The following is a 21,997-nucleotide window of genomic DNA, read 5'->3' on the forward strand; positions in this document are numbered from 1 at the left end:
GAAAAATTGTTCCCAGAAACGGCGATAAAAATTTAACGGTGTCAACAATAACATTGGAGAAAGTTTAAAAATTCGCACGATCTCCACTTTGGAACCGACTATAACATATATCCCTCTTCTCCCTGCCATTCTGGAACGACGCGCACACACGGCTCGAGGCCGTGACGAGGCGAGGCGAGGCGGATACCCGCGCGGGGGAAACGTGGCGGTCTAGTCCGATAAAAATAAGGAACACAAACCGGCTGAACTCCACCCACGCGGTTTCCCAGAGAGAGAGATCGTACGTCAACCGCGCCCGCCCGTGAATACCAGCCGAGTCCAATTTGCTATCGCGCCGAATGCGCGAGGAAACGGTGCCGGAAACGGCCTCTGAGCGAGCGGAGAGAAATACGACGGGGAGCTGCCAGCCGATCTTGCGTGCCGATCCACACCTTGGGGACGGCCTTCGCCCGATCCTCATCTTCGATCGATCCAAGCTTTGCTCTTTTACGGAGAGGCGAGATCGTATCCGCAGCTGAGTTACGATTAGGAATTATCATCCTCGAGTTTCTGCGGTTTTATCGGTGGACGCCGATTTATCGAGTGGTTTAGGATTTTACGGAGGAATATGTTCGAGGAGAAGGAAGGAAGGAAGAAGATACCTTTTTTCGTATTAAATTCTTTTTCCTCGTCGGATCGGATATTAAATTTCGTTTCGATTCTTTTTCGCGTTTGTTCGTCAAATGTTTTGCGTCGCTAAAATTTCTTATCGATTTCTCTCGCTGGTAACACGTGGTGCCGCGACGATTACCGGTTAACCAAAGGGAAAATTCTCAATTTCTCGAGTCGAGGGAAAGGAAACGAGGAACGGAACGAATCGGGTCGAGGAAACGACATCGGTATCGCGTTAGATTCGAAGAAGTGGCGGAGAGCGGAAGGATGCGGTTGGAAATTTAAATAATACGGCGTGCACGGCGTGGAAGAATAAGAGAATAAACGATGAGAGTAAAGAGGGAGGATGGCGCGAATGGCAACGCCGGCAGACAGAGTCCAATTTGTACGCGCGTACAAAAAGCAGAAGAAAAGGGGAAGAACCGGTGTAGTCGAATATCGAGTCGAGTGTGTGTACAGAGAATGGAGGACCGAAACGATGCTCACCGATGAAAAATCGATCCACCGTATCCGCGGATACCGAAGCCAATACGGATAATTGCGGACCGAACTATCCACATAATTGCTCCCTGTTCGCGTTCACGTGCTCTCTCTCTCTCTCTTTCTTCTTTTTCTTCTCTCTTGCGTATGCGATTCACCAGGAATCCAACTTTCGGTCCTCGACAGTCGTTTGCAATCGTGCGTGAAACAACGTTGCACAAAGTTTTAAAAACGCTCGTTATTCGTTTTATTATATTAAGACGTTGGTATCAAATGTTGCTACGTAATAATGTTAATTGAGACTTATTATATCGGTTTTTAAGAAAATTTTAAAAAATGAACGATATATTTGATATATTAATAATCTGTATTTTCTCTATTTAATTGCAACTCGTATTCTTTCCGATTATACTTCTCATTCGTTGTTTTATTTTCGAATTATATTTCAATATATCCAGAATTTTTTCCTTTAAATGACGACTCGTGAATATATATTTTCATTCCATAAGTAAACGCACATAAGATATCATTTAACATAATATAAATATATCACATATATATAATTGATAAAAATTTCAATCGAATTTCTCCCTTTCGAGTCTTCAAATTCCCCTACCAATCCCAATCTTACCGTTTTTATATTAAATATCCCTACTGTATCGAGATCGATAATCGCGAATCGACGGGGAGAAAATTGATCGGAATCGTAGCACCTTCTCGGCCACCCGTTTACGATGTGGAAATGGGCGACGAGTAGCGAAGAAGGAGGAAGAGGAACGGCGCGATCCGCGAGTCGCCGTAGGCTTCCGGTTGCGGTAGAAGCGGGGGTGGAAATAATGGGCCTCCGGGTGGCACGGCCGCGCGATTCCCCCGGAGATCGCGCGTCACTCATATGCGCGATGGTGAATAATGCATGAGGAAAAACAGGCGCGCGCGGCTCTGGCCGTGGTTTCCAGACATTCCTGGCCCGCCACGATTATTTATACCGCGGCGATGGACGGCGTCGCGCACGTTTCACGCGTAACTCCGCTCCGCCTCGTCGCGCGTGTGCGCGTGCACACCACTTCGGCCGGTTCGAGTGTCGTTTATCGAGGTGGAATCGACGCCCGCGGGGAACGCGGCGGATCGTCCGTCTTTCCTCCTTTCCACCGTGGTAGTGGCTTGGAATTTTTTAATGGCCCCCTCACGCTCCCGGCAGAACCACGGGGGAATGGTAATGTCCTTTCTTCCTTCTTCTTCTTCTTATTATTCTTCTTCTTCTTGTTCTTCTTCTTCTTGTGCTTGGTAGCGCGCGTGGTTGCGGTGCGCGCGGCGGGGGTGGCGGAGGAGAGAAGATCGGAGGGGAGGGCGATCAAGGCGGCGAGGGTAAATTGCGCGTCGCTTCCTCGCCTCGGATTTGTTCTAGTTTTTTGGCGGTCGACGTGATTCTCCCGGCGATCCCCTGGAAACCGCCGGTTTCATTTATTTCCAGGCGGCGTTGTCGGTGATCGAAAACCGGTGGTTGAAAACGATTCAGGGAGGGAGGGAGGGAGGGAGAGGATGATGGCGCGCGAGAGGCTCTTTTCTTTCGAGAATGGGACGAGATGCGGGTAGAATTGGATAATATTGGAAATTGCCGGGTGTTGCGGAGCGGATGTTTATGGAGATTCGTATTTTTACGGAAACGGAGTGGAATCTAAATGGGGATTTGTTTCGTAAGATGCAGAGATGGTATTAATCTTTGTATTAATTTGCACGTTACGACCAGTATCCTTTATCTTTTTAGATTCTGGACTTTTCGATTTTATCGAAATCGACCGCGTCTGTACGTAATATAATGTGTACACGTAGACGTATGAACGAGTCGTTGCCCTCGAAAGTTACATTCGACAAATCGCAACGCAAGAAACAGCTTTTAACCTGGGATATACACGTATAAAGAAAAATAGGGAATTTCGAAAGGAGAATAATAATCTTCCAATCGTAGTATCTTCTAAGAGAATGATAGAGAGAGAGAAAAAGAAGAAATAGAAAAAAATGTTTCCTCTCGTCGAGAGAGAAGTTGCGAAGGGAACACTCGTTAATTCGCAATATTGTTGCAACATCTCTTGCAAAGAGGAGTTCAAGGGACGGATATATGCGCGCGAAGAATTTCCACGATATATAATAAAAACGCGGAGGCAAAACGTAGATAAAAGAGGAAACGGCAAACACGACAGTCGGCGCCGAGAATATATTGAGCAACCGCATTCCCTCCTTTTCCTCTCGGATCGTTGTTTTACAACCCCGGGGCGATCCGTACACCTCTCCTTGAGACACTTTCCGACCGATTTTCCACCTCGGCGCCGACCGATCGCCACCGAGATCATTCTCGTTTCCAACCTACTTTCGTTCCGAGCAATCGGCAAGGTCTCTAAGCGGTGCTTTTTCCACGTCGGAGAAGGAATCCAAGATGGACCATCGCGCTTTCGAACGATCGATCGTGATCGAGCAGTACTGCTCGCTTCCACTCTGGTTTTATCGTCTCTTAAACCGATCGAAATAGCCCTCGATTCCCGATTGAAACCCGGATAAATCCTTGTATTTTCTCTTTAATATATTTTTCTAAATATGCTTCTCGACCAGCATCGCGAAATTAATAGAACAAAAATAAAAAATATATATATATAGAGAGAGAGAAAGAGAGAAAGAATAAATGTTAAACGATCTTGCGAATTGAAAAAGACGAATCGATGTGAAGGTGGGCAAAGAATGGGGATTAAATTAGGGATTTTGCGATATTTTGTCTCTCGAGAGGAGTCGTGAAAGTGATATGAAACGGATTGCCGCGCCCAATCGTCGTCTCTTCGCCGTCCCTTGATTGCGTTTTCGAAGAAGATCCCGGCTGAATCGTGTTTTCCACGCTTAAACCATTTTCTCGAACCAATTTGCTTGATTTACGCGACGGATTGTCGCGTTCTTTGGATTTATCCGGTTAGCTCGCGGAGAGGAATGTAGAGCTAGAATAGTTCTGGTTTGTAAGGTGTGCGAGTATATTTCGTATTCATGATTTTCCTCGAGCCAAGAGTGACGCAAGGAACAATCTAAGCGAGAGAACGAGTTTTGTGTAACGTTGTGTCTATGTTGGATAAATAGCTGATTAAATTTCCGCGTGTAAATCATTTTCATGGCGGGTTATTCCCGTCAGGTGTGACGGGAGTTCGAAACGAATGGAAAAATTAAATTAATCCTACGTTATAAATTCAATATACTTAACATCACGTCTTCTTTGCAAACAACAACGGATTATTTACAACTTGCAGACGGGACTCGTTTTATTCAAATTCATGAAAAAAGGAAATCTGTCATCCGTTAAACCATCACAGCTGCGAAATCTTCCACGCGTGACCACTTTCTCCGACACCGTTTATTTTCCTTTCATTTTCTCTCGCTCTCCTTCTCACTTTTCATTATATCTCGATATTTTTAATTTTGTCGAAACAAATCGTTTCACCTTTATTCCCGAATATTTTTCCCACAGAAACGATTTTACCAACGTGTTTACGAAGATTCTCGGATCTCGCGACGGAATAATATCTCGAGGAATCTCTGTACCTTTCGCGTTCCATCGAGCGAATGAAACATTAACCATTTCAATAGAAATTTCCAAAATTCGAGTTAAATATCGAAATATCCTCCATATTGTGAAAATTAGAGAGCTATTCCAAACTCGTTCGTATCGAAGTTTCGAACAGTTTTAATACACAAGTACGAATAACCCAAACAAATGATATATAATAACGACGAGAGAATCGAAAAAATTACCCTCCTTTAACGCCTAAGAAATTAACGAACGTCTACTCTGAATGAATACTCGAATGAATCTCTAATCAAATCTGATCAAATTTCATCGAACGAAACGCGAATCAATCTCGAGAAATAATTTCCAAATTCTCGAAATAGCTGCAGGATCTCGTACACGAAACAACGAATGGCGGTGCAGCCGTCTGTGAAACGTTCTCCGGCTTCGATGCGTGCCACGTGTCACGCGTTCATGGACATATAAGTACCGATCAGCGTTGCGCCGAAAGCCGCGCGCGAGGGACGAGGAAAGGTGGAGAGGACGCGGAGGAGGAGGGGGGCGGAGATCATTTTGCTCATACTTGGCGAGGACGAACTTTCACGCGAGCAGAATTCTCCGCGGCGCGACAAACAATTACCACCATTACGCCGCTGACATACAAATTGCTTTTTTAACACCGACACGTATTTTACACCGTCACGCTTTTTCCCTCCTCTCTCTCACTCTCTCTCTTTCTCTCGAAGAGAGAGATGTATATTTTATAATATCTTTCAACTGCATCCATATTTCTTGCCGAGTGAAAGTCGTTGGAGGATCGTGAGTATCGAAAGATCGGTGTAATCACCGTTTGATGGGTTGGACAGGCTGGAAGGAGTTTAGATTTGAAAGATCTATTGCGATTTCTCGAGGGAATTGAAATTTTAAGTTTTTCGAAATTTTCGTTGGTTCTTTCGAAGGGTTATATAGTAGAAATTTTTCTTGGAGAAAGAAAATTCTCTTTCCGGAGTGTGGAGAATAGGTCTGTAATTTTCGCAATATGGAGGATATTTCGATATTTAATTCGAATTACCCATCGTTTTCCATATTTCTACAATGTGTTATACTCGGGAATATAGGACGACATTCGGTCCGAGAGCACGAGAAACGAGAATTAAAAAGATCCTCGTTCTCTCGGTGATATTGCGGGCCTTTATTGAAATTCCACGGGCCTGTTCGCAAAGCAACTCCACTCAAAATGTTTGAACAGCCTCGCCAAAGGTTGACTAATGAGTTGGAACGGGCAGTGGCATTGTTGAAGATACAATAAAACGTGGACCAGCTAAACGAAGCGTTTCAATGTACCGGGCGAATATTGCGCGATAAACAATTGAATAATATCCAGGGCCGCGTTATCTCCGCTCCCGAGCAACGATTGTTACAGTCTCACAAAAGATTGTAAATCGAGGACAATGCGATATCAAAACGCGTTTACACGAAGCTGTTCTTATTCCGTTCCTCGAATTTACCCTTTAGAAACGTTTGCCTCCGATGTTCTCGCGGGCAGGACGATTACATTTTTCCCCGATTTATTGCTTGCCCGCAATTGTATTCTCGCATTGTGCCGTGCCAGTTGCATTTCTCACTCGTGCACTTTTTTATTCCATCCATTTTATGAATGGCTTATTTAAACACTCGCTTTCGATCCCTTTTTTCGAGAGAAATTCGTGAAAAAAAAAAATCGATCATTTGAAACGTGGATATATTTTTCGAGAAAATGTACGAGCAGATCGGGATTAATAAAGATAATTACCGAGGACGGATAAGTTTCAATTCAACGCACGATGCAGTTCTCTATTATTATAGATCGACACCTTATAAGCTCGTCGCCTTAATTTATGCCGTTTCACACGTCGTTACACAGCAAAGCGAGTCCATGTCCCGCGGTTAATTCCCATCCACGTGACAAACATTTACCAACGCGCCCGTTTATGAACCGTGACGCGTTTCTAAACTCACTACCAATACCGATCACGTACACGCAAACCAGTATAAATACCTCTGTATACTTACACTGGTAAGAGAACGAATCGGAAAATGGCGGTAATGGTTAACGTTAAAATTTCTGAAACTTGATCCGTCGAAAAAGAATTATCCCTAGAATCAAAGTTATCGTTAAAATTCCGCCTCCAATTTCGAATTTAATCGATTTCAAAATCTCACCTTGGATCGGAATCGAATCGAATCGAATCGATCGCAAAACGACGCCGCGGATTATCGATCCATTCTACTATTATCATTATCCCCACGGGATCGAATTGAATCGATCGCAATTTCGAGGTGGCGATTCGAGGCGAAAAAAAGGAAAACATCGAGCCACCCTTGATTCGCTCGTAAAACGTCCTGTGACAAATGTTGAATCGGATAAGATCTCTGAGAAAGATCTCTGCGCTCGTGATCGGGTTGCGCGTTACGCCAGGGTACGCGTGTGCTCGTCAAACCGTGACACGTGTCTCCTCGCAGCAGGAAATCATTTTCTCCAACGTAGAAATTCGCAGATATACAATGCACCAATTCATTAACACGCGAAAACGCGGTTAATGGACCGGTTCGAAGAAAATTCGCAGAAAAAAGAATCGAGAGAGAGAGTCGAATTCCACGAAACGACAATTCAAAAAAATTCGAAGAAAGATGGAATAATTTTAATTTATCGATGTCTTTGATCACGGCTTTGCAAGAAATCATTTTCTCCGCGTGAAAATAAAATTGGACAGAAAAATTCACAAAGAAAAGATAATGTGAACGATATAGAGAATTCGAAAGAAACGATAATCCAAAAGAAAGAAAAGAATATCGAGTAATTTTAATATCCTTCTCTATATTAAACGAGAATGTTAAAACGAGTGCACGATGATGGAAAGGTGGTATTATGCAAAGGTGGCAGTGTTCGATGGAGTTTCTCACAGGGAACGGCCTGTTGCTTTTGATTCATGACGCGATTTGTAGTAAGCATCGGCGTTACGTATCGACAAGGACCGAATCGTATCGAACCGGTGCTTGTAACCGCAATTTTTCCACGGTGGGTACGCGTGATTTGTTCCCGAGGCGAGATAATACGCGTGTCCATTTGTCAAGGGAGAGCACGGTTTTCATAGAGGAGTGATCGTTTAAATGGATGGCCGGTAACCACGTTTGTCAGCGAGATTATTAGGTGTGTATCGAGGGAGGAAAATGAGGCGGATAAACGAAGTGTTGGGATGGAATTTAGATCTTTGTTATTGCGGAGAAGAAAATTACCCAGATAAGAATTGTTTTTACGAGGCAGTTTATTAGAGTTTATTACGAGCGGTGATACGATCGGAAAGAGGCGATCGATTGTTACGAGATAGATGGTTTAGAAAACTGAGTCTATGAACGAAAACTTTGCCGCAATGCGATCGTAAAGTATCGAATGAAACGATAACGAATTCGAAAATAATTTCTGCCAATAATTTTTCCACGATTGTTCCCCTCCCTCTTTCTTTTATTTTTGACGTGTTAAAACGAAATAGGGTATAAATTTACAGAGAAATTTTCGAGAAAGAAAAAAAATATTCAGAAAAAAAATTCAATCCTATTTCACCAAATTTTCCCAATATTCCCAATCGAATATATTTCACATACTTTCGACTAATATCGTCCCGAAAACGCGACATCCCTCCCCCGCCATCGAAGGCAATTTGACTCGTGGCGCCCGTTTCGACCTGCTCCCCCAAATTTTTTCGAAAAATTGGAAAACAAGGAAAAGGAGGAAACCAGAGCAGAGGAAGGGAGGTCGCGTAAACTTGGATCGGTTGAATTATTCTCGCGGAGCGGGCACCTCGTGAAAAACACTTTGCGGCCGTAACGCAATTAAAAACGAGGTGCGGCGCACTGGTATCGCGGCCGAGAACGTGCACGGTATAACGAATTCCACGGTGACGCGTGTTGTGTTTCGGTAATGGCGCGCGGGTTGGTCGGTCCAGCGTGGAAATCGTGTCACCCGGTGCCGCGCCGCGGCCGGATAATTCGAAAAATCTGAATGAAATTTAATTAACTCCGGGATCCGTGGCGGCCTATTGATTCCCTCTACCCGTTCCCGCGGGATCCGTTTCGTTCGGGTCATTGGTTTCCAGATTAAAATCATCTTTTCGTTTTTTTTCTCTTTTTTCTTTTTCTTTTTCTTTTTCTTATCTTCTTCCCGTCTTCGTCCGGATCGCGAGCTGAGATCGAATTAATCGAATTAAACGTCGTGTGCGATTTTTTTATGAAAGGATTAGAGGGGATAGGATTTTTTTTTTTTGAGAGAGAGAGGTAGAACAGAGAAAGGATAGAATTTCGGTGGAATTGGATGACGGAGGCAAGGGTGTAATTAAAATTGGAGAGGAATTTGGAATTTGTTGAAAGAGGTTTTTGGAAGGAGGAAAAGGGAATTATGCGGGAGAGAGGGAATGGAGTGGAAGTGAAATTATTCTTGGAATGGAAAACTTGATTATGGAATACGTATCCTTTCCTTTCCGAATATTTCATTTACTTCGTTAACGTAAATAGAGGAGGAGAAAAAAAGCGAACGAGGAATGTTGTAAAACAGTTTCATCGGAGAAAATTAATTTTTAATATTTCACCGTGCCCATAGAATTATTTAATTTTACTTTTCACCGGACTTGTTGGATAATTAGGCGTTAAAAATTTTAAAAATCCTTGTTACAAGAATATGGACAAATTCGTTGTAAAAATTTTCGATGTACTTATTACACATATTCAAAATATCAGAAAATGTGGATTCGCCCCCCTCTCGAAAATTCCAAAATTCGCAGAAAAATTAAGTGGACGGGGCGATGGAGTCGAAAAATGGGTCGGCGAGGACACACGAATTCCTCGATACAGGACGTCGTCCAGCAGCAAGGACGTCGCGATGTACGGTCACGTTCTGGTAGGAGGACTCGATTGGCTGGGAAGGCTGGAATTCCGTGCGGCCGAGAACCGGTTCCTCTGCTGCAGGAGGACGGTCGAAATGAAAAAGGAAAGTCGACGCGGAGGTGGAGGTTGGCGGATCGAGAGGAGACGTGGCCGTCGCTCGCTCGGTTTCTCCGCCGATCGGGATTCCACCGATAAATCTGCATCTCTCGTGGCGAGCGTAATCGCGATCGTGCCGACGAAAGGGGACAAATCGCCTCGATTAAAACCTTTCCCCCGACTCCCCGTGTCTATAACCACGAGCGGATACGTGTGCGTCGCGATTGACGACGTTTTTTCGCCGTCGTTATCCTCGCCGATATTCACGTTTCTCGATTTGCGGAATCTTCTCAGAATCGCCATAGGGATCCGTCCCTTTAATCGCGGCGTGACGCGTGCTACCTATATCGAGAAGATTGGGAACAGGTTTCCTTAATGAAACTCTAATTTAACGTCCCATTCCTTTTTATTTCCAATCCCGCTTTGACGCTCTAATTGCCCGGGATGAGTTCATCCGTTATTTAGATACGCTCCAACTCGTTTTTTTATCTCGATTCTTTATTCGGTAATTAAAACTCTTAATTGATTTAATTCAGTTCGAAGGGCGTTCAAATCGGTATCGACATGCAACGAAACGATTCCCAATTTCGACGCATTCCATCTCTTCTTTCGTATCTTCATAAAGATCGCGTGAGGATCCATAACACGTAAAAAAAATATATATATATATATATTGTCAAAAGATGGAGGACAAGCTACGGGCCAAGACTCGAAGCGAACCACCACCACCATCAACCCTCCTTCGCCGTTTCAGCATCGCGACAGCGATATAAATTGCCGGTCTGCTCGAAACGGGGCATTTTTCCAGGGGCCGTGTGGCGAGGTAGCCACTCTCCTCTCCTCCCGAGATCCCTCCCGAGCAAAAGAAGTAAACACGCGAGGGGCGTCGTCGGTTCGTTCATCGGATCGTTTCTCCTGCGAGCTGCGTCCGACCGATAAATCTGCCCATCCTCCTCCTCCTCCTTCTCCTCCTCCTCCTCTCCCCCGTGCGCGCGTAATCGCGCTCGTTTTGTACGTGCCGTGTACGCGGCCGCGCCAACGAGCGACAAATCGGCGGCTGACACGATTAACGAGTCGTATTACGGAGCCTCGAAAACCACTTACTAGAAGGCTATTTAGCTCGCGTCGACATCCCGTGAACGCGAAAGCCAATCCTCGTGAATCTTCGATATCTCGGTGGCTGGTGGAGGCCTCGCGTGTCGATGACTCCAGGGGAGGGGAAAAAATAGTGGATATAGTAGAGAGACTGGAGCACTTATTATCCGGATACTATAATATAACTTTAGAAGGAATGGAGAGAGTTCTACCGAGGAGGGGGAACAGAAGTCATCGATCGTTCTGATCGAAATGCAATTTTTGAAATTGGAAGAATACAGAAGATTGTTCAATCCGCGTGGATTTTTGATATTTAATGATTGGAAACTTTCTGAGTCGGTGAGATTAAACATCCAGAAAAAAATATTAAATGTGGAGGAGACTCTTATTATTATTATTTCGTAAATTCAAAGGAATGGAAAGAGTTCTACCGAGGAGGGGGAACAGAAGTCATCGATCGTGGTTCTGATCGAAATGCAATTTTTGAAGTTGGAAAAAGATTGTTCAATCCGCGTGGATTTTTGATATTTAATGATTGGAAACTTTCTGAATCGATGAGACTAGGCATTTAGAAAAAAATATTAAATGTGGAGGAGACTCTTATTATCTCGTAAATTCAAAGGAATGGAAAGAGTTCTACTGACAACAAAAGTCATCAATTGTGATTTTAGAGATTGTTTAGCTCGCGTGGATTTTTGATATTTAATGATTGGAAACTTTCTGAGTCCATGAAATTAAGCATCTAGAAAAAAATATTAAATGTGGAGGAGACTCTTATTATCTCGTAGATTCGGAGGAATGGAAAGAGTTCTACTGAGAATAAAAGCCATCAATTGTGATTTTAGAGATTATTTAGCTCGCATGGATTTTTGATATTTAATGATTGGAAACTTTCTGAGTCGATGAGATTAAGCATCTTGTTATAGAATTTAAAGTTCATTGAAATTTTATATATATGATTTCATTATTGAATGTTGTCAGCAACATTACTATTTCATAGTTGGTAGCTATTTGTTTCTCTTCGATACACGTATTTCAAATGTTTTATAAACAGATACGCGCAATCACGTATAATCAAATATATTCATTCAGTTAAACCCGTATATTTTATTTATTGTATTCCACTGCCCAGTCAACACATCTAGAAAAAAATATTAAATGTGGAGGAGACTCTTATTATCTCGTAGATTCGGAGGAATGGAAAGAGTTCTACTGAGGACAAAAGCCATCAATTGTGATTTTAGAGATTGTTTAGCTCGCGTGGATTTTTGATATTTAATGGTTGGAGGCTTCCTGGGTCGATGAGACTAGGTATCGAGAAAAAATATTAAATGTGGAAGAGACTCTTGTTATCTGGGCACTTATCTCGTAGATTCGGAGAAATGGAAAGAGTTTTATTGAGGACAGAAATCGATTGTGGTTTTGAAGATTGTTTAGCTCGCGTCGACGTACTGGAAACGCAATTCTCGTAGATTTTCGATATTTAATGGTTGGAAGTTTCGTGGATCGATGAGATAGATGACTCTTGTTGGAGTACTCGTAGATTCGAAGTCAGATTCGATTGATCAATTTTTTAAAAACTGGAAGGAAATTGAAAGACTTCTCTCCTTTTGTTTTTTAATCTGCTTTTTTTATTATATTTATTTTTTTTTTTTTGAGAATGATCTGTATAATTGGATAGTTTTTTGATTTGATTCGATTCATTTCATTCGTGAGAGGTGAATTTTAATTTCGAATTTTTTGAAGTTAGATTTTTCTCCTCCTCTTTTTCGATCGATGAAGTGACCTGACTTTCACAATTCTATTGTATTTTCGTGATAAATATGATTTTTTTTCGAATCTCGATTTCTTCGTGTTTTTCATGATCAAACTACAAGATTTTACGATTAAAGAAATGAAGCTTAAACGAACACTCACACTTTTCGTTAAACGTAATTGTAATAAATATAATTTTATATTCTTCTCGCATATATTTTGTACACAAATGCACAAATATCTGCTTAATAATTAATTCGAAACGTTTTGAACAAAAGTTTGATTGTAACAAGATAATCAATAATTTTTCAAGCAAATAGAAAACGAATAACCGTTAAACACAAAGTATCGACGAACTGTAAAATCGATATAATATCGATATAATAATAAAATTCTAGGGATTGTCGCGAATGATTGACAGCCAATTTCAACACTCATCGCGATAAATTTCCAATCACCTCTCGTTACAAACTTTATACGCTTAACCATCGTTTATTGCGTCGTCGTTTCTTTCTCGTTTTGCCATCAGCGCCCAACTTTCCCCTTGTCGCCGTGTCTCAAAAGGAAGCTATCCCCTCCCCCTCCAGGAGAACCTGTTATCATACCGAAAGAAGCCATGGTTCGTCCACGCACCGTGAAGAGAGAAAAAACGAAACTCACTTATAGGGAAAACCGTTTTAAACCGATGTTTACGCACTTGCAGTCGAGCAAGGAACTCGGTCGGTGGTTGCGCCAGTATGTTTAACGTCGTCTCGCCCTCCACATCGCCCGTCGCCTCTCAAATCTTCCCCACAACGCGCCGGAAATGATTTCCACGGAAGTCTGCTCGACGGTCGTCGCGGGTGTATTTTACTTGGGGATCTCGCGTTTCAGCCTTCTTCTGGATTTTTCTTCCGCCGCGTCTTCTCCTCTTCCTCATCTTCCACGGATTTTTATTTTTTTACTCCACGGGTAAATAGAACGCACGAACGAGAATCTTTATTTATCGAGGTATTAAAAAAATCTCGAGCACGAAGTACGATCAACACGGGATTGAAATTGTTTAAAATTGGCGAAATTTTCGTATTTATTCGGAGAAGAAGTGTTAAAACGGAATTTAATATTAATTTCGGATTCTTTCTTTTTCTCTCTCTTTCTCTCTCTCTCTCTCTCTCTCTTTAAAGAGAATTTGGAAACGGATGGAATAAACAATTTTCAATTAAATGCAACGCGGAGATTAATATCGTTCAAACACTTTACACGGTCAAGCAACGAATAATCAAATATCGCGTGCGCTTTTAGCAACGAGATTGCCATTTCGAGCATCGAATTGCTTTCATTATTTACACGCAGATTTAATATCGCGGCCGAGTCTGAGAACGATCATCGTTTGTTTTACCCACCTCCTCCCCGATATCCCCGGTTTCAATAAAATTCCGTTTCGAAAACGTGGTCGAAAAAAAGCAATAATTTGTAATTGGTTCGATATCTTTTTTGGCAAACCGTTCCCCTGAAATTTTTGCGAAACGAAAAGGAAAAGATCGTTTTCTATTTCCACCTATAATCTTATTCGCTATGATTAATTTTTTCTCTTAATTTGCAAAAAAAAAAAAAAAAATTGAATATTTTCAGCGTTTAAAATAGCATTATTCTATTCCTCGTTGCTACGTACAGGTGATCTATAATTGGCAATTATCCCGATTAAAAAGATTCAAAGGAAATAATTCGTCGAGCTCTGAAATAACTCAATTACCACACCAATTTCTGCGTATAAAAATACGGCCCCAGACCTCCCCCCCCCGGCTCAACAACTCAATTATTCAACCCTTTTCAAAGTAACAAACCACTTTTTCAACACATTTCCATTTACGCGAATTAAGCTTGAATAAATCTTGGCGACGAAAACGCTTGTGAAAATAAAAATTTACAACGAATTAAAGACAATAATAATAACAATAATAATAATAACAAAACTTTCCGTATTACACGCACAATTACGCGTCAAATAAAATATTTTTAAATTACCTAAGAAAAAATACGTACGCGTTTATAAATAATAGAATAAATTATTTCGTAATAAGAAGAATTTTCCAAACACAGTCGAAACAATAGCACACCGTCGCCCGAATCGGTCCCAGAATCGATGGTGGAAAACAGAGACGGTGTCTCTTTGGTGGGCGTTTTTAATCGTTGTTTACAGAGAAATCGAGCGACAGCCAGGATTTTCGAGGGCCGCTTTCAAAGCCGGCCGCCCCGCCACCGTCCATTACGTTAATTCGCGGCGGCCGCACGCGCCGCTCCCGAATCAATTCGTCGACACACGCGTGAAACAGGAGAGAGACACTGTGTATATATATATATATATATGTATATAACCGCGATGTACGTGTCCCCGTGGTGGTGGGTTCTAATTTATCAGGCCGTAGTTTATTTGCGCGGCGAGTCCCGCGCCGAGCTTGTTCAGAGAAAATGGGAAGAGCGACCGGGCGCAAAATTTGCACAGATAGACAAACAGATGAATATCGGGACGCATCCGTGGCGGGACACCGTTGATTCATAATGCGATACGTACGCCCCCGCACACGTATGCATCGCAAGGGGAAATCGTGTCCATCGCGGTCGAATTTTGTATTTTAATTTCGTCCCCTGTATTAAACAGCCACCGGTGAACCCTTCGTATTTCCCTTCGTATTAAGCCGGTTTCATACACTGTGAAATATTTGCCGTTTACCGAGCAACTGTATTATTATTGTACGATGAAATGGCCGCGAAACGCGTGGAATTACGGGATGATATTTTTGGAGGAATAGTTTGGTTCAGAAACGATAAAGTGGTGTTCGATCGACGAGTTGAAAATATTCGTGATTCTCGAAATTTCTTTCGAACAAATTAATAATAATTTCAACGGTTTCGGCACTCGGTACCGTTCTCCAACGATAATATACAACGGGGCTTTCTGTGCGATAAAATTCTGTGCGGGTGTTAGCTCGAGCGGAAGGAGGAAGGCTTCGATAATCCAACGGGATTAAGAACTTCGATCCAATTTTCCCCCGACAGTGGCATCGTTCTCGAGATCTCATTTCGTCTAGACAATGTAGATAACGCTTCTTTATAATATTATTACACCGTCATCGTTCAAAATCTCCTTGCGAGATCATCCTTACATAAATCCCCCCTTTCGCGCGACATTAAATTTTCACTCCGTTGAAAAACCGATTCAGATTCGATCTTGTGGAGGAAAGGATGAAGGCGAGGCTCCCAGATCGGCAATCGGGACCGTTCAAACCGGCAAAATCGAGTCTCTTTGATGTCCGTGTATAAAAACGATCGATAAAGACGCGTCATAAAGAAAACGGAGGAGCGTGTGTATGTCGAGCGTGACCTGTCCTCCACGCTGCTCCCCCATTCTATGGGGGTGTCGAAGTTAGTTTCGCGAGCGGTTTCGGTGTTAAAAAATCGGCTTTCAATCGGGAGTTTCGACGGCCTTCGAAAATATACTTTATACCCGGACTGGACGTCCCGATGAAAGCGTTTCGCTCGGCTCGAAAATCGAAAAATCCTGTGCCACTCCCCGCCCACCCTTTTGCCATTTTTGAGGAAGGAGGGGGGGGGAGGAGGGGAGTAAAATCGATCAAACGAGCAAAAGGAAGAGGACGACAGGGTGGATGGACGACGAAGGAGAAAACGGTAACTCGGTTGGAAACGATCGGCCAAGTTTTGAAAAGTGGCGGAAAAAGAGAGGCGTGTGCGTAATATTTCATAGGTATCGATTTAGTGGCTGCGGTCTGGGTCTAGAAAGCGCGTGCCTCTTTTTTTTTTTCCAGACTAAATGACAAAATCCCCTGTAAACTGTAACATAGATCAGCGGAGTGGAGAAGGATAAAAGTGGGACGGATAGAGGCGGAAACGATGGACAAAGGGAGAAACTCGATTGGGAGTGGGAGAGGGATGGTGGCGGAGGAAGAAAGAGGAAGGGAGACGAGAAAGGGAGACGGATAGGAATCCCTTTCATCTCCGGGAGGAGGGGTGGATGGCTGTCCTCGCGACTGAATACGAAAACGTCATTTAATTCGTCGTTCGACGATAGTCTCTCCCTGCCTTCTCTGTCTGTCTCTTTTCCGCTTCCACCCCCTTTCCTCCACCAATCTTTTTCCCTCTCCACACGCCACACCAAGCTCGAAACCTCGCTCGTTCTTTGTTCTTGTTTTTTTTCCCTCCTCTTCCTTTTTTTCTATTTTTTTCTTCCTTTCTTTCCTTTTTTTTCTTTTCTTTCTTTCTTTCTTTCTTTTTTTCTCTCTCTCCCTTTTTTCTTTTTTTACGTCCAATCACAGCATCAGACACTTCCACGGGATATCGATCATACGGCACGTGGAGATCACTGTCGGCCAGCGAAACGAAAAAAATTTTTCCCGATATTCCCTCTTTCTGGCAGGGCGAATTCGCTTCAATTAGAGCTCGCTCGATGAATGGTACTTACAAAAAAAAAAGGAAAAAGAGAGAGAGAGAGAGAGAGAGAATGGTAGACAGGAATGGAACGGTGGATGAAGGAGAAAATGAGAGGAAAGACGAAGGGTGGCAGCCCTTTCGATGTGCCAGGATGATCAGATTCGTTGCAGGTTCCGCGATGAAGTTTTTGGGTACGTCACGTTTCTCTTCCATTTCCTATAATTTAATATCCCGTTTCGTGTTGATAATAAAATGGAACGACTGGTTCTATAAAAGTATCCTCGAACGATCGTTAACACGTTCCATTTTATATACTTGAATTCGAAATTATTTTCTTTTTTTTTTTTTTTATGATTCGATAACGAACAGTTTCCATTTGTCTCCAATATTCTTTATCCTGATTTAGAATCGATACTTTATCTTGATTTTGATATCCGTATGTGTGTGTGTGTGTGTATCACGATAAATTGAACGTTCGATATTTTTCACGTTTGCAAAAAAAGATTTACGACTTTCCATTTTTTATGCGAGAATTTTGATATTCGTAAAAACATCTTCCATCAAATTGAATCTGTCATTTTTTTACGAAATAAATTCTCGCTTCTTTGCTTCTTCATCTTTTTCAAAAAATTTGTTGTTTGAACGCGTAGATAGATTTATTCCTATGCAAAAATGAATAGTTTAAGTAATCGAAATAAATGACGCGTAGCTTAAAGTTTCGTCCAACGATCGAATTTTTTTTTTACATAGTTCTATGTAAAGAAAGATATTGGACAGGATTAGAGAGTTTTGTGCCGTGATCTCGTACATGTATGTAGAATAATGGACAATGGCAGATCAATTGAGACGAAAGAAACGAGCAACACGAGCTACATCCTCAATTGTAAAACTCAGACGCTGACAAATACGCGAAATGATGGCGCATTATGTTAACCGACGATTTAGAAACACTTATCCTCTTGCAATCTCTTCCTCAAACGAATCACGATCGTTCCTGGAACTGACGTTAAGCCATCGTTCACGAGGGATGAAGGAATTTTCTTTTTTCACAATGGAAAATCCCATTTGCGCCTCCCATTTCTCTTATTTATCGTTGGGCGAGAGTGTTTCCATTCATTTTTCAGACTTTTCACGGATCGTGGCGTGTTTCAAAATGAAAATTAATCACTAATTCATCTTCGCGTGTACACAAGCGTTTCTTTATTTATTCGTGATAAAACGTACATTTTAAAACGTACATTTTATACACTTTTATATACATTGTTACAGGATTAAATCTTGGATCTTCTCCATCTTATGCATTACCTTTCACGTTGCTATTCCTATCACGAATTCAACGTCTTTTTCAACTTATCGTCGATGTATCGAGAATAGTCCCTCGACAACTCAAATCCAACGTGAAAAACCGCCGGTTTCAAGAATCGCGGAGGGGGGGGCAGTCCATCAATTATGACGGACCGCGCAAGAATCTACTCGAGCGAGGACGACGTTTCGAGTAAAAAGCAAATCTCTCGTATACACGAGCCCTCCCCCTGTCCCCTGTGAAAAAAGAAGAAGAAAAAGAAAAAAAAAAAAAGGTAAACCTCGGTCGAGAGGGTGGGCCGGCGGCCCTCGAACGGGTTAAATATCCGAAACACAGGGACGGAGACCCCGTTTATAAAATCAAAATGTCTAGACTTCTTGAACGGAAGGGGGATGTAGTCCCTCGGGGTAGCGCGTCATAATTCAGTAGTTTGCCTCTCGTGAAACGCGGGGCAACAGAGGCTGTTGGCAAGGGTTCTTTCAGTACCCCTCGAATGGTCCTCGGCAACTAGCACGCGCCAATTTGTATGGGAAGAACACGCTCAACCTCCCCCTCGTGTTCTTAATATGTGGTTAAATTTCTTGCTCTTTTTTTTCCATCTTCTTCTTCTTCTTCTTCTCTCTCTTCTTCCACATTCAAAAGTTCTAATCGAGAATCGAGTTTCGAGAGAGAGTTGCGTGAAACGAGGATTTGGGTGAAATCTCGGATGGGCGGTCATTCGATCGAAATCGAGAGTGCAAAGTGTAGATATATATATATATAGAATATGAGGTCTCCCTATCAACGAGCTTTTAAGTTAATCCGTTGAACGATTTGAAAGCGACAGGGGTATAAATCAGCCGGCTGAAAGAGAGTCGGGAACGACGATTGAAGTAAATAGGAAAATGGAGCCGAGGGTGTTCGCTCGCGAAAATTTCTCTGCTCTCGTTGTCGTTTGTTCTGGTTGCGGGAATGGAATCGCGAGGCGGGAGGAAATATATGAATTGTCGGAAGCAATGGCGCGTCGCATCGTTTGCTTCGACGATTTATTCGTCGTGTTTGAGATCGAATTTTTTTAGGGTATAGTAATTTTTTCAAGAATTGTATTTCGCGAAAATTATAAAATCGATCGTTTTAAATATATATTGTGATTGGCGTTAAAATCGTTGAAGCAGGTTAGGAGTAAGGAGATGGAACATCGATATAAAAATCGATTAATGTTAAATACATTTAACTTCATTTTTTAAGTTGATTATTATTAAAAGGAAAAATTTGCTTCTCTCGTTGATCGATCAAATTGAAATAAAAAAATTCATGGTGGCGAATATTTTCTTTTTATTCCTTTTGTCGACTTTTCTTTTATTCGCGATTTATATAAATATATGAATAATATATATTATGGCATATTTTATAAATATAAAATACCAACGTATCCCCGAATTCATCGATTTGAAGCGGAAACGAATTATAACGGAATACGAAATGAAAGTATCGCAACGTTGATGATCGTCAATGTTTAACAAGATCTGATGATTACCGATGTTATTATTTTCAGCTTCGATTACGTTGATAAATTAGCAGACGTCTGGCTCGTAAATTTCGTGTCTAACGAACGTAAAAATCGACGAACGAGTTCGTTCGATAATATGATAATCGATTTCGATAATTAACGATAACATCCCCTTTGAAGAATAATTTTTTAAAACGACGAATAATCCGCGATGATTCCATTCCGTTGAAAACAAAAGGAATCGAATTTACTCGTATATATGAAAATTATACGAAAAATCACTTTATCTTTGTAATATCAAAATTATTCTATTCTAGAGCCTTTATATTGCTTTATTTAAAATATCACGGTGCGAATATATATATATATTATACAGGAATAAAATTTTCGCTCTCGAGAATTATTTCTCGCAAACAATACTTTATCGAAAATTATTCCACTCGGAAAATCGATTCACGCGGCAAAGAAAAAGTAGAAAAGCCACGAGGACCCCCGGTGAATCGATGACGAACTTTCTGGCCACGAGTCGACAGGAAAATTTCCTCGCCCGAGAAACTTGACAGGAATTAGATTAGAAATTCTGGAGAAAGGTGTCCGGGTGATTCTTGTCGAGTCGTGTCTGCCCTTCAACGGGAATCACCGTGAGAAATTGCGAGGTCCGCGATGACTCCGGACGAACGTGAGGTGTGTCGCGAAGGAACGTAGCGAAAGGATGGCGAGAAAGAAAAACGAGAGGCGGACGAGAAAGGACAGCCGTATAGAATGATCCTCCTAGAGTTCGCGGCCGTTACCTTTGGAAATTGTTTTGCGCCCTCGAGAATGACGGAAAACGAGGAGAACTCTCGCTAAATCCTGGGGACAGTTACGCGTACGTAGGAATCGCGCGTGAATCGAATGACAAATTGAATGATAATCTTCCTTGGAAACTAGTTATCGTTGCAACAAGCGTATAGAAAGATCCTGTACGATGTTAATTTTAAGAAATTGTTTTACGATGTTCCTCGATAGCTACAGAAAAGATTTAAATATAGGTTGAGGAATCATCGAATGACAAATTAAATAATCCTGCGCGATAACGTCGTAAATATATATATAAAAAGATCAATCGCTAATTTTAAAAATCGTTTCATTCACAACCCAAGGCGGAAAACGACGACTCTGGCTAAATCTAGGGGACAGTTTCGCGTACAGAAATCACGCGTCGAATGACAAATTAAATAGTAATTTTTCTTGGAAACTAGTTATCGTTGCAACATTATAGAAAGATCCTGTACGGTGTTAATTTTAAGAAATTACGATGTTCCTCGATAGCGACAGAAAAGATTTAAATATAGGTTGAGGAATCATCGAATGACAAATTAAATAATCCTCCGCGGAGATTACGTCGTCGTAAATATATATATAAAAAGATCAATCGCTAATTTTAAAAATCGTTTCATTCACAACCCAAGGCGGAAAACGACGACTCTGGCTAAATCTAGGGGACAGTTTCGCGTACAGGAATCACGCGTCGAATGACAAATTAAATAGTAATTCTCCCCCCGGAAACAATGTCATTATCGCGTTGCCGCGAGAATCTCGTTAGTGTCAGCCATAAACACAATGACAAATTAAATAGTGATTTTCGCGATCGTTGCGGTGGATGATGCGTTTGGTGGTTATTAATGCCGACTCGTTTCTGACCGGTGAAAAGCAGAGGGTTCGGTGAGGGAAAAAAAAAAAAAAAAAAAAAAAAAATGGTATAACGCGAGGATGGTTTTTGCCTGGCTGAGTTGTCGTCGCGGGATTGCGTTTGATTTTTTCTTTTTTTTTTTTTTTTTCCTTCCTTTTTTTTTCGACGGGGATTTTTTAATATCGGCTATAGCCGATTCGCGGGACAACATGGTGGGCGAATGGAACGGGGGGCGACGGGGGCGGGTCTCCCCCGGCTGTTATTGATTTCAATCTGTTCAGTCGTTGACCAATATCCAATTGGAAATAGTTGAATGACGGATGAGCAAGTTTTCTAAAAATAATATTAATACGGAACAATGGGGAGAAGTTTGTTTGGGAAGGAAATTCGATAAATCTTTTTCAATTTTTTTTTTTTTTTTTTTGAAAATAATATTAATTGTCCGACGTAAAAGAGAGCTGCTTGAGAGGATTGCGCCAAAATTAATAATCTCAACGGTGAAAAAAAGAAAAAAGAAAAAACAAGAGGGAAATATAACTCGATAATCTGCTTCGTAAAATGAACGGCTATATTTAT

At 41.8% G+C, this 21,997-nt stretch overlaps 1 protein-coding gene across 3 annotated transcripts in view; it reads left to right on the plus strand.

The window, feature by feature from the left end:
- The window catches only part of LOC122715946 (plexin-A4), a 275,970-nt gene that overhangs the window by 221,181 nt on the left and 32,792 nt on the right, over window positions 1–21,997 (plus strand). The gene's annotated exons all lie outside the window — the stretch shown is intronic.

Source organism: Apis laboriosa, unplaced genomic scaffold (genome assembly GCF_014066325.1).
Source record: "Apis laboriosa isolate Shangri-la unplaced genomic scaffold, ASM1406632v1 scaffold40_cov151, whole genome shotgun sequence".
NCBI classification, from domain to species: domain Eukaryota; kingdom Metazoa; phylum Arthropoda; class Insecta; order Hymenoptera; family Apidae; genus Apis; species Apis laboriosa.